This window comes from Spermophilus citellus (genome assembly GCF_964194105.1).
Source record: "Spermophilus citellus genome assembly, chromosome: X".
NCBI lineage: Eukaryota > Metazoa > Chordata > Mammalia > Rodentia > Sciuridae > Spermophilus > Spermophilus citellus.
The window spans coordinates 136,211,369-136,225,245 of NC_138190.1; the positions used below are offsets into that span (position 1 = coordinate 136,211,369).

The window sequence follows — 13,877 nt, forward strand, 5'->3', positions numbered from 1 at the left end:
AAGGGAAGGAAGGATAGAGAAAGGTTGGATAATGCTACCAAAGTACAGTTACACAGAAGGAATAAGTTTGGGTGTTCAGCAGCACAGTGGGATGACTACAATTCACAATAACCTAATACATGATCTTTTATGAAGATCTAAAAGAGAGGCATTAGAAGCCTCTGAAAATAAATGACATGGAGAGAGAAATGCTAATTATACTGATTACTTAATAGACAGTGTTGAAATTTCACAGTGTAACCCATTCATATGTACATTTATTACATATTAATAAAAAATTCCTGTTAGAGTCAAGGAGAAGATATTGGTATATGTTATCCAAAACTGTACTGGAACACAAAGCCAGACTATGTGTACAAAATAAGTAAATAGGTATTACCATGGAAAGGAAAGAGATAATATCTGGTGACTTAGACTTTTTAGGCTACTCTAATAAAATATTACAGATTGGGTAGCTTATAAAAATCAGAAATTTGGGGTGGATCCAAGCTGGTGGGCCAGAGGGAGGCAGCATTCTGTGTCGCTCCGTGACCTGGAACTCAAGTAGTGAGAATCTACTTCTCTGAGAGCAATATTCCTGCTCCCATGCAGAAATCAGGTTACCGTGCCCATCCAGGGCTCCAGGCCTCAGCATCATAGTAGGTCTCCCAATTACTGCCCACGCAGGATAACCAGGTACCCAAGTGGGACCATGAGCACCCTGACAGATATCACTGTCACAGCTCCCACGCAGGGCACCCCAGCAGCTTCCCACGCACAGGAACTCTGGCCACCACTCCCATGTGGACCCCCATCTACCAACGTGGGGCACCCCCGGTCACTGCCATCTTGGGACTCTGTAGCAGTGGAGATAGTCCCCTATGTGCCATAGCTTGCCTGCATCTGGGAACCTCACACAGGCTCTGAAGTCAGCCACAGCCACACACTGCACTCCACTGAGCTCATCTCTGAATTCATCGTCCAACAGATCGCCCGGCTCCCCACCCGACCCGACACCCCATCACCGAAAGCAGGCACCTCCATCTTGGGTCACCTTCATCACCATCTTCAGTGGACGCAACTCCCAGTTTGGAACTCTGTCTGGCCAGGTACCCAGTTTCTAACTCCCCTCTCTCACCAGCAGCCACTACCCTGGCACAGTGACACCCTGGTTACCTTCACCATCCTGAGGGCAGAGATACCAGCTAACAACAGACGACGTATTGGAAGGGAAGCAGGAAAGATACTGATCTCCAACCAAAACAAGCCCTGTTTCTTCCTTCAAGATTTTTTTTCCCTTTCCCTTGCTATTTTCCTGCCCTCACATCCCCAACATATGTGGAACCAAGTACTCTGCATGAATTAGGATTTTGAGGACTGGGACATCTGAATAGTATATTACAGCTATGTTGTATATTCTTTTTTATTTTTTATCTTTTTCCCTCAATTTCTACTATTTTAACATTTTTTATGTTTCTTTATATGTGTGTTTGTTTTATGTAATCTACTGACTTCCCACGTACTTGTCTACCCAAAATTACATCCTCTCCCTTTTCCTGCTACTAATCTTCCTCCTTACATTTCTCTTTCACACTTCCCAAGATATAATAACTCTATATCCTCACCTCCTACCTCCTCAGCATATTATCCTACTCCTCACCCCTGGTTCTCTGTCCACCATCAGAAATTGTAAACCTTTTTACAAACCTACTGAGTATATTGTACATAATAATTGAATTCACCATTTGTATACATTGTGATCAAACTGTAAACATCTTAATAGCAAACATTTGTTTTTAGAGTGTATATTATTTATATTGGGATCTGTTAACACTGTCTTTCACCTCAAAGGAGAGATATTGGATCCATACAGGGGCACTATAAGCCTATAGGATAAAAATGGTAACACCTTGGATCCACACAGCTAGAAGGGAAGACACACAAGCAATATGAAAAGATAAGGGAAGAAAGTGCCCCAAATAAATCAAGATATCACATTATTAGAATCCATGGCCAGCACACAGAAGAAATTACAGAGAAGGAGTTCAGGATGTATATAATTAACATGTTCTATGAATTAAAGGATGATATGAGAGAGCAAATACAGGCAGCAAAAGATCTTTTGACAGAGAGCTACATAAACAAATACAGGAAGCAAAAGATTACTTCAACATGGAGACAAAGGTTCTTTAAAAAAAACCACCAGAAATCCTTGAAATGAAAAAAACAATAAACCAAATTAAAAGTTCAATTGACAGCATCACCAAAAGATTAGACCACTTGGAAGACAATGAAGACAAAATATATAATCTTGAAAAGAATGTAGACCAAACAATGAAAATGGTAAGAAACCATGAACAGAACATTAAAGAAATATGGTATAGCATAAAAAGACCAAATTTAAGAGATATTGGAATAGAAGAAGGCAGAGAGTTCCAAACCAAAGGAATGATCAATCTATTTAATTAAATAATATCAGAAAATTTTCCAAATGAAAAATGAACTGGAAAACCAAATTCAGGAGGCGTAAATGAACCCAAATGTACAAAATCACAACAGATCCACATCAAGGCACATTATAATGAAAATGTCTAACATACAGAATAAGGAGAGAATATTAAAAGCCACGAGAAAAAGGAATCAGATTACATACAGGGGGAAACCAATTAAGATGCATACAAATTTTTCAGCCCACACCATGACAGCTAGAAGATCCTGGAACAACATATAGCAAGCTCTGAAAGAAAATGGATGCCAATCAAGAATTTTTTTTTTAATCAATACCTTTATTTCACTTATTTATTCTTATGTGGTGCTGAGGATCGAACCCAGGGTCTCGCACGTGCGAGGCGAGCACTCTACCACTGAGCCATAACCCCAGCCATCAACCAAGAATCTTATGTCCAGCAAAATTAAGCCTTAGATTTATGATGAGATAAAAACTTTCCATGATAAACAAAAGTTAGAGGAATTTACAACTAGAAAGGCTGCTCTAAAAACATCCTCGGCAAAATATTCCATGAAGAGGAAATGAAAAACAACAATGAAAATCAGCAAAGGGAGGTATTACACTAAAGGAAAAACTAATCAAAGGAGAAACCAAGTCAAGTTAAATACCAAAAATAAACAAAAATGGCTGGGAATACAAACCATGTCTCAATAATACCCCTGAATGTTAATGGCCTAAACTCACCAATCAAAAGACATAGACTACAGATTGTATTAAAAAAAGACCCAATAATATGCTGCCTCCAAGAGACTCATCTCATAGGAAAAGATACTGACAGACTGAAGGTGAAGGTGAAAGATTGGGAAAAATTATACCACTCACATGGACTGAGGAAGCAAGCAACAAATAAATGACTTAACATTACATCTCAAAGCCCTAGAAAAAAAAGAACAAATCAACCCCAAAAGCAGTAGAAGACAGGAAATAATTAAAATCAGAGCTGAAATCAATGAAATTGAAACTACAGAACCCTAAAGAAAGAAATCAAAGAAGACCTTAGAAGATGGAAAGATCTCCCTTGTTCTTGGACAGGCAGAATTAATATTGTTAAAATGACCATACTGCCAAAAGCATTATATAGATTTAATGCAATTCCAATCAAAATCCCAATGACATTCCTTGTAGAAATAGAAAAAGCAGTCATGAAATTCATCTGGAAAATAAGAGACCCAGAATAGCTAAAGCAATCCTTAGCAGGAAGAGCGAAGCAGGTGGCATCACTATACCAGATCTTAAACTATTCTACAGAGCAATAGTAACAAAAGCAGCATGGTATTGGTACCAAAATAGACTGGTAGAAAAGTGGTACAGAATAGAGGACACAAAGACTAACCCACATAATTACAGTTATCTTATATTTGAAAAAGGCACAAAAAACGTACATTGGAGAAAAGATAGGCTCTTCAAAAAATGGTGTTGGGAAAATTGGGAATCTATATGCAACAAAATGAAATTAAATCCCTATCTCTCACCATGCATAAAACTCAACTCAAAGTAGGTCAAGGACCTAGGAATTGAACCAGAGATCCTGCATTTAATAGAAGAAAAAGTAGGCCCAAATCTCCATCATATCGGATTAGGCCCCTACTTCTAATAAGACTCCTATAGCATAAGAATTAAAACCAAGAATTAATAAATTGGATGGATTCAAACTATAAATCTTCTTCTCAGCAAAAGAAATAATCAGTGAGGTGAATAGAGAGCCTACAGCATTGGGAGCAAATTTTTACCACTTACACACCAGATAGACCACTAATCTCTAGCGTATATAAAGAATTCAAAAAGCTAAGCACCAAAAAACCCCCAAATAACCAAATCAATAAATGGGCCAAGGAACTGAACAGACACCTCTCAGAAGGTGATATAAAATCAATCAACAAATATATGAAAACATGTTCAACATCTCTAGCAATTAGAGAAATGCAAATCAAAATTACTTTAAGATTTCATCTCACCCCAGTCAGAATGGCAGCTATAATGAAGACGAACAATAGTAAATGTTGGTGAGAATGTGGGGAAAAAGGCACACTCATACATTGCTGGTGGGACTGCAAAATGTTGCAGCCAATTTGGAAAGCAGTATGGAGAGTCCTTGGAAAACTGGGACTGGAACCACCTTTTGACCCAGCTATTCCACTCCTTGGTCTATACCCAAAGGACTTAAAAACAGCATACTACAGGGACACAGCCTCATCAATGTTTATAGCAGCACAATTCATAGTAGCTAAACTGTGGAACCAACCTAGATGCCCTTCAGTAAATGAATGGATCAAGAAAATGTGGTATATATACACAATGGAATATTACTCAGTAATAAAAGAGAATAAAACCATGGCATTTGCAGGTAAAGGTATGGAATTGGAGAATATAATGCTAAGTGAAGTTAGCCAATTCTACTAAAACAAAGGCCAAATATTTTCTCTGATATAAGGAGGCTGATTCATAGTGGGGTTGGGAGGGGGAGCATGGGAGGAATAGATGAACTCTAGATAGGGCAAAGGGGTGATAGGGGAAGGGAGGGGGCATGGGGGTAGGAAAGATGATGGATTGAGATGGACATCATTACCCTAAGTATATCTATGAAGACATGAATGGTGTGAATATACTTTGTGTACAACCAGAGATATGAAAAATTGTGCTCTATATGTGTAATACAAATTGTAATGCATTCTGCTCTCATATATAACAAATTAGAATTTTAAAAAATCAGAAATTTATTTCTCACAGTTCTGGAGGCTTGGATGCCCAAGATCAAGGCTTCAGTGAATCTGATTTCTGGAGAGGGCCCACTTCCTGGTTCATAGACAGCACCTTCTTGCTGTGTGCTCATATGCTGAAAGAGGCCAGCTTGTTTTCTAGGGTGTTTTTTATAAGAGTACTAATACAACCATGAAGGTTTCATCCTCATGACTTAGTCACTTCCCAAAGGCTGTAGGTCCTAATACTATTGCCTGAGAGGTTAGGAATTCAACATGAACTTTGGGGGGATACAAACATTCAGATCATAGCAGTGACAATATGATCACCTAGGTAGAAAATTTTAAGGAGTCAGCACATGGAATACTGAAATGAATAAGAAACTTCAGGTAGTATAAGGTCACTGTAGCAAAATCAACAGCCTTACCACACAAAAGCAGTAACTCATTAGAACATGTAATAGAAAATACCTTAATCACAAGAACAACAAGATCCAAAAAATTATATTAAATAAATACTTGCAAAACTTATTATAAAGTTTGCTGATAGATGTAGATAAATTTAGTCCCAGGGCTGGAGCTATGGCTTAGTGGTAGTGCACTTGCCTGGCATGTGTGAGGTACTGGGTTCAATTCTCAGCACCACATATTAATTAAAAAAAAAGGTCTATCAACAACTAAATATATATATATATATATATATATATATATATATATATATATATATATATATAATTTAGTCCCAAATAAACACAGCAGTACTTCCTATTCATTGATGGGGTACACAGTATTATGAAGATATCAATTTATTCACAGATGTAGTGCTTTACTTATAGTCTTGAAGATGACAGTCAAGCTCAGACTTCAAAAATCCCATTTTCTGTTCTCAATTCAAACCTGAAAATGACAAAAGAGGGAATGAAAAAAATATCTGCAACATAATCTAAACAACAAAACATGAAAACCCTCATGGGAAACTGAAGACTGTGTTGAACTTGTATTTGGGGTGAGGGAGTTGTGGGCTTAAGTGAAGTGGGGAGGGTCCATAGCCAGCAATATAGGGCAAGGCGACAGGATAGGTAGGAGCAAAGTTTTAAAATCTCTGTTCCTGGTTCATTACATAAACCTGAGGTAGTCTCTCAGACAACAGATGCAAGTAGCCCTATGGTAATATCAGGACAGCAAGAAAAAAAACGGGTTGATAAAAGCAGTCTGACACCAAGAATCTTTGTTAATAACCAGTGAATGCTGTTTAATTGATGAGAGCTATTTTTAAAAAATATTATTTTAATACAACATAAATAGCCTGGAAATGGAATAGTATTTATCATAATGAATCACACATAGTAAGGGTAGCGATTTTTTCATGATGCACACATATGTATGATTTACACATATGCTTGGTAGAAATGTACAATATTTTTCTCACTATGGATAAGGGTTATAAAAATGAAATTGCACTGAACAGTAACATTAGAGAAGCTCAAAAGAGATAGGACCTCCCCAAATCACCATGCTCAGCCTCTTCTGGGTAGAAAATAAATCTTTTAAAACAAAAGGTTTCCAAAGTCTAAGTGTGACTAGTGAAGGAAGTTGGGCTTCTTTGTCAGGTCAGGAGTGCTACTACTTCCACATCCAGCATATAGCCTGGAGTTCGAAATCATTTTGTACAAAACTTCCAATTGAGCAAATACTGAGATGGCACAGAGGGATAATTTTCCAGGGAGTATTTAGTTAGAAGCCAGGATGCAATACAAGGATCCTCAAGAGTGAGGACCCAGGGGTCTGCCCATCCCAGAACAGGATATCCCACAGAATCCCACTTACTGTTGATGTCAGTTCCAGGAGACTCACAGCAGAGGTCTCAGGCTGAGCAGTCCCCCTCATTTCCAGCTTGGGAGTCTCAAGAACGTGGATGCTTTGGTCTGAAGGTAACAGGCACAAGTTAGCAGAGGGAGGATTTCGGGCTCTGATGGTTGCCAAGGACTTACAAGACCTCTCATTCCACAAGAAATGAGACCAACCCTGCCCTGCTCCTGTCAGTTCTGTAGTCAGAAGAGGGGAGAGACCAGGCACTGCCAGACATTTAAGATGGGAACCCTGAGGGAGGTCTGAATAGACCCCATCCTAGATAGGGGAGGCCACACAGAATCCAGCCTTCTACCTGATTTCCTGAGAGGCTCTGAGCATGGTGGCTGGATGTGAGATCCCCTGACTTCCCACTGGGGCATTAGAGGTCCCTGGCTTCAGGTTAGGAGAGGGGAGAGCCCTCAGGCCCTGCTAGGAATCACAGGGAGGACCCTAAGGAAGAACCATGGGAGACTCACAAAAAAAAAAAAAAAAAAAAAAAAAAAAAAAAAAAAAAAAAAAAAAAAACTGCTCATACCGTCAGCCTGGGGAGGTCCCAGTCAGGATAATTATGCACAGTTCCTTTCCTAGGCTTCTCAGGGAAATGAGGACCACAGTCTGAAGGACAGATCACCTTGGCAGGGGACGCAGGGCTTGTGAGATTAAACATAAATACCATGGAAAGAGCTGAGGGCATCACTACAATATTAGGCAGACGACAGGCCTCAGACCCACCCTACCTTAAATGTCAACCCTGGGAAGCTCTAGGACATAGAGGTCTCCTATGATGCTCCCTCACTTTCACCTTACCCATCTCAGGAACAGGAGGAACTTTTTCTGAGACCAGTGTACTCAGGTGGAGCATTGGAGGCAGGCCAGTCAGTGCCAGGAGCCAAGGCAAGGGCCCTAAGCTAGGGCTGTTTTCCACCTGACACAGAAGGGGGGCTCCCTAGTCATACCTATTCCCTGCAGTCATTTAGGGAAGGATTCAGACAGGATTCCCGGATATAGTATTTCCTAATATTTTAAGAGTTCGAAGCTTCATGGGGGGGGGGGGGGACTCAGATTAGCAGAAGGTGGAGTCCCCGACCTTGCTAGGCATCTGGTAAGAAACCAGAAGTGAGGAAGAGATGCAGGGGGTACAGGGCACACCACAGTTAGCAGGAACACCAATCCTACCCGGCCCTTGGGGTCAGCCCGGGAAGCCTCATTCAGTCACCATACGTGCTATTTTTCATCTTCCACCTGGGGGTTCTGAGGGTGTGGCCTCAGATCAGCAGAGGGAGGAGCCCTAGTCCTGGCCAATCATCAAGGGGGAGCCCCTCCCCACAGATAAAGCAGTCCTCAGTCCCACCCTATCCCTCCAGTAGCTCCCAGGAGACTCCAGGTGGTGTTGCTACTCCAAAGTTTCCCACCACTCCCAGGTTTCCCAGCTTCCACCTGGGAATCCTGAGGGGCGTGGCCTCATCAGCAGAGGGAGGGACCCTAGTCCTGGCCAATCATCAAAGAGGAGCCGCCCCTCCACACACAGATAAAGCAGGCCTCAGTCCCGCCCTATCCCTCCAGTAGTTCCTAGGAGGCTCCAGGTGGTGTCGCCACTCCTACACTCCCCACCACTCCAAGGTTTCCCGGCTTCCACCTGGGGATTCTGAGGGGCGTGGCCTCAGGTCAACAGAGGGAGGAGCCCTAGTCCTGGCCAATCATCATAGGGGAGCCCCCCCCCATCACACATAAAATAGGCCTCAGCCCCTCCTTCTCCCCTTGTTTGCTCCTGGGAGGCCCCAGGCAGTGTCGCTGCTCAGAAGGTTTCTTGGCTTTCACAGGAGGCGTCTGAGGGAGGTGAGGCTTTTTGTGAGGCGGCTGCATATAGGCAGCACAGGAGAAGTCCCAGGGCTGGCCGATGATCAAGGGGATGACCCCGAGGGAGGATTGAGGGCCCCTCCTCCCACAGATATAGGGAGCTCCAGACCCACTCTGCCAGAGCAGTTGTCCCTGGGAAGCCTCAGGCACAGTAATGGGTTGTGCTGTTTCAGGCTTCCATATCCATATCAGGAGTCTGAGGGAGGTGACGCTTTCTCTGATGGGCATGGACTATCATTGGCAGAGGGGGGTAGTCTGAGGTCTTGCCAAGCTTTGAGGCTAGGTTGCAGAGGGAGGAAAGAGGGATCAAGTTCCACCATGCCATCAGCTCTGCGGTGCTCTGGGCAGGGGTCATATAAAGTATTTCCTGAGTTCCATTTTTGGAATGAAAGGGAGGAGAGACCTTTTTGTGGGCTTTACTCTAGCCAGCAAAATGGCGTCTCAGGCCCTGCAAGGCATTAAAATGGCGGAGGAACAAGAGAATTTACTGCCACCAACATGGCAGACCTCATCCCCCCCTCTTCAACTCGAGGCAGGGTTCCGGGATGTGGTATATCCAACTTCCATCTTGGAATCAGAAAGGGTGCTTTTACGCAGGGTCTCTGAAGGTGTCAGTAGAGGAAGAAGCCCCCAGATCCTCCAAAGCATTAGGAGAGGAGAGGTTCCTGCCACAGGTGTGGCAGGGACCTCTTCCCTGCCCCCTGCAGTCATCCCTGGGCGACTCACAGTAAACCCAGGCAAGGTTCCCGGATGAGGTGTATCCGACTTCTATCTTGGACTCTGAAGAGGGGGTGCTTTTACATGGGGTTCAGCAGGTGTCCATACAGGGAGAAGCCCCAGGTCTTCCAAGGCATTAAGATGACACTGGGAGAGGAGAGGTTCCTGCCACAGATGAGGAGGACCTCACCCCTGCCTCTGCAGTTAGCCCTAGATTCAGATCTCTGCTCTTGCTGACAATATTAGAGGACCAGGGGCATGGCTATTGGATGTGGCACCTCTTTACTTTTGGCAGGATTGGGGGTAGTCTTGGAGGTGAAAACCTTGGTCTAATAGCTGTGGCCTGAGTTTAGAAGCCGAAGGCACCATTGGTGAGGACTAAAGGTACACTCCACCCTCCATCCTCCCCTGAAAAAGAGGAATCCATACTACAGAGTCTAGCTATACCTTCTAAGCACTGGGAGGATGAAAGCTAGGATAACCAAATGAAATGAACTCTCACTTCTATCACAAGCTCCCAGAAGCCAAGGAACTGGATTTTTTTCAGGATGGTGAGGTCTTAGTTGGAAGGGGAGACTTCAGGTCAGCACAGGGTGGGAAGGACCATGCTAAGAGTAGAGATGAATACCATGAGGTAAGACTGAATGAATCTCTCAATAGACTTTTGGCAGGGGTGACTGATTTGGTGCTTTCTTGCTTTTGTCTGGAGTATTCCAGGCAGGTGAAAGCCCTGTTTTTGTGTGTGACATCAGCAGAGGGAGAAGTCCCAAGATGTTTTAAGAGTCAAGGTAAGGTAAAGACATTGAAGGAGGAATAATGGTTACCCCCCCCCCCCCAAAACCAGAAACAAGGGGCTCTGCAGAAACTCCCATTATGTTCCTGCTATCAACTCTGGAAGGATTGGCCAGATATGGTGTGCTCTCACTTCCTTCATGAGGTAAGTGCGGGTACCTCTGGGAATTGAGGTCTTGATCTGAAAGGATAATTTCATGTCAGTAGGGGTTGGCTCAGGCCCTGTTGGGAATAAGGATGAACACCGTAAAGGATGGCTGAAGATATGATAACCCCACAGTAGAGTAGATGGGACCTAACCATGAGCAGAAATGGCTGCATGTGGCATCTCTTCATTTCTGTCTTAAGAGTCTCAGAGAAGTGAGAGCCTTGGCCTAAGGGTGTGACTGCAGGTCAGCAGAGGGAGGAGTCCCAGGCTCCATTTGGTGTCAAGGTAAGGACCTTGGTGAGTACCAAAATGCCTCCTGCCCCAGAAAAAAAGGACCCTGCAGAGTCTAGCTATGTCCTGTTCTCAGCCATGGGAGGACCTAGGCAGGGTACATAAGGTGTGCTGTGCCTTCACTCCCTCCAAGAGTAGGATAGATGGCTCAGAGAAGTGGGATCGTGTGGTCTAAGTGGGACGTCAGTTCAACAAGGCTGGGTCCCAACTCTTTAAGGAGTAAAAATGAATACCATGAGGCAAGACCAAGGGGATGCCTACTGCATAACACACAGGGTCTGGCCTCTGCTGGCAGTGCTGTGCTGTAAGACCCAGGCAGAGGTGGCCAGATATTGTGCTTCTTCACTTCTGTCTATGTTCTCAGGGAAGTGAAGATCGTGTTCTGAGGAGGGGACCATCTGAGAGGGAACCACATCAGGCTAGCAGAGGGAAGAGTTCTAGACTGCCAGGATTTAAGATAAGGACCCTGAGTGAGGACTGAGGGCACAATGTCCCTTTGTAGGACTGAAGACGTACCCAGTGCTACCTTGCCTATGCTGACAGCTCTTGGAAGCCCAAAGCCTACTAGCCAGATGTGCTGAAGTTCCATCTTCATGATCTCAAAGAATTGAGGACTTTTTCTGAGAGGGAGATAAGGGTAAGCAGAGGAAAGAGTCCTGGGCCCTGACAGGCATCAGTGTAAGGAATGAGGATACCTCACACCTAAGAGAGATGGGATCCTAACAAAGTTTGGCCGGCCCTTTCTGTCATCTGAGGGAGATTCTGGATGGGTGTGATTGGAGGTAGTGCTACCTCATTTCCTTCTCTTAGTTCCAGAATATGACATCTTGTTCTGAGAGTTTTGCTAAAGTCCAGTGAAGGGAGAGAATCTAGGCCTTGCAAGGGGGAAAGTGAGGGGACCATCCACCCCAGAATGTGGAGACTCACAGACTCTGACCCCACTTGTCAGCTCTGTAGAGCTTAGGGCTATGCTTGTAGTCTTTAGCTGGGAAGCCCCCTACCTCTAGTTCCTCTTCAGAGGTACCAGGAACCAGTGATGAGAGCCTTGGTCTGAGTCACATGCCCTCAGATCAAAGAGCAAAAGAGGCTTAGGAAGTGCCAGGAACCAAGGTGAGGTTCCCTGAGGCCCTACACACCCCTAACAGAGGGGGAACCCATGGCACTTACCCCATGTATCCTACTGTCAGCCCTGGAACCTCAGACTCTTCTAGTTGGCTGTACCATGAGGAGGTTTTCATGTCATCCTACAGGTTCCTAAGGTACACGCCAACCAGAAAGACAACAGACCTGTGAAACTCTAGGACATCACCTAAAGACAAGACTTGTAAGTGAGCTTTTATTAGAGCCATCACAGGTGAGTTTTCCCCCCTGAGACACTCACTGTCTCTCTTACCCTCAGGCTTGTGGGATCCTATCACTACACTTCTGCTCACACTCTTACCTGCTGCTTCCAACAATAATCATCATGCCTCGCTTTCCAAAACGTCCATGCCTCACCCTTGAGCAAGACTTCCAGAACCCATTTGATATACAGGACTTGATGATTGCACAGGCTCCCACAGCTGAGGAGGAAGATGATACCTCCTCCACTTCATCTTCCTCTTTAAACTTGTCCTACCCCTCCTCCTCTCCTCCTTCACCCTCCTCTTCTTCCTCTGCCTCCTCTTCCTCTTCTCTGATTTTGGATACCCCAGAGGAGGAGGAGCCTGTTGCTGCAATGCGTAATTCTCCCCAGAGTTCTCCCCAGACTACTCCCCCAAGTACTCCTCAGAGTTCTCCCCAGACTACTCCCCCAAGTACTCCTCAGAGTTCTCCCCAGACTACTCCCCCAAGTACTCCTCAGAGTTCTCCCCAGACTACTCCCCCAAGTACTCCTCAGAGTTCTCCCCAGACTTCTCCCAACACCTCTCCCAACACTCAGAGCTTGTACTCCTCCCCGACTTCATGGAACAAGTTAGATGAAGAGTTCAGCAGCCAAGAAGAGAGTTCAAGCACCTTTCAGTCTTCAACAGATACTGAATCCTCGCCCAGAGACCCGCTTGAGGAGAAGGTGACTGATTTGGTGCATATCCTGATTCTGAAGTATCGACTGAAGGAGCCCATCACAAAAGTGGAAATGCTCAGAGTTGTGACCAAAGAGTATAAGCATCAATTTCCTGTGATCTTCAAGAAAGCTACTAAGTGATTGGAAGTGATTTTTGGTATTGATGTGAAGGAAACAGACACCGCCAGCCACCTCTATGCCCTTGTAAACTCACTCGACCTCACCTATGATGAGATATTGACTAATGACCAGAGCATGCCTAAAAATGGCTTCCTGATCATTATTTTGGGTGTAATATTCATAGAGGGGAACTGTGCCTCTGAGGAAAACATCTGGGAATTCCCGAATATGATGGGAGTGTATGATGGGAAGGAGCATTTCATATACGGGGAGCCCAGGAAGTTCATCGCTAGAGATTTGGTGCAGGAAAATTACTTGGAGTACTGGCGGGTGCCCAATAGTGATTCTCCATACTATGAGTTCCTGTGGGGTCCAAGAGCTAAAGCTGAAACCACCAAGATGAAAGTTTTAGAATTTTTGGCCAAGGTCAAAGGAAGTGACCCTGTTTCCTTCTCTAGCTGGTATGAAGAGGCTTTGAGAGAGGAGGAAGAGAGAGCCCAGGCCAGAATTGGTCCTGTGGATGATAGTACAGCCTTGTTCATTGCCCAGCATTGGTCAGCAGCATTTCCTGCCCCTAGTGAAGAATGAGGCAGATTCTCTACTCTGTTTTTGAAGAAGGCAATTAAAATTCCAAGTAGAGGAGGGTCAGGGTCATGTTCGGGAGAACACAGTGTATAATTTTCTGTTCCTGTTCTGTATGGTGACAGTTACTATCTTTTGGGGGGAGTACTTTTCAAATGCTGTTTCTGTTAGAATAACTAGCTTAAAATCTAGTTTGAGTGACATTGGTCACACATTGCTGTTTATCACATTTTGAGAAAAAATATGCAGTTAATTTTTTTATTCCTTTAACTCTTTTAGACTATTCTGTAA

General features: G+C 44.0%; 1 pseudogene across 1 annotated transcript; it reads left to right on the forward strand.

The window, feature by feature from the left end:
- Positions 1 to 12,557: 12,557 nt before the first annotated feature.
- LOC308638958 (melanoma-associated antigen 10-like) lies at positions 12,558 to 13,592 on the forward strand (annotated as a pseudogene). Its single transcript has one exon. The product of its transcript is annotated as a melanoma-associated antigen 10-like (transcript).
- The last annotated feature ends 285 nt before the right edge of the window (positions 13,593 to 13,877 follow it).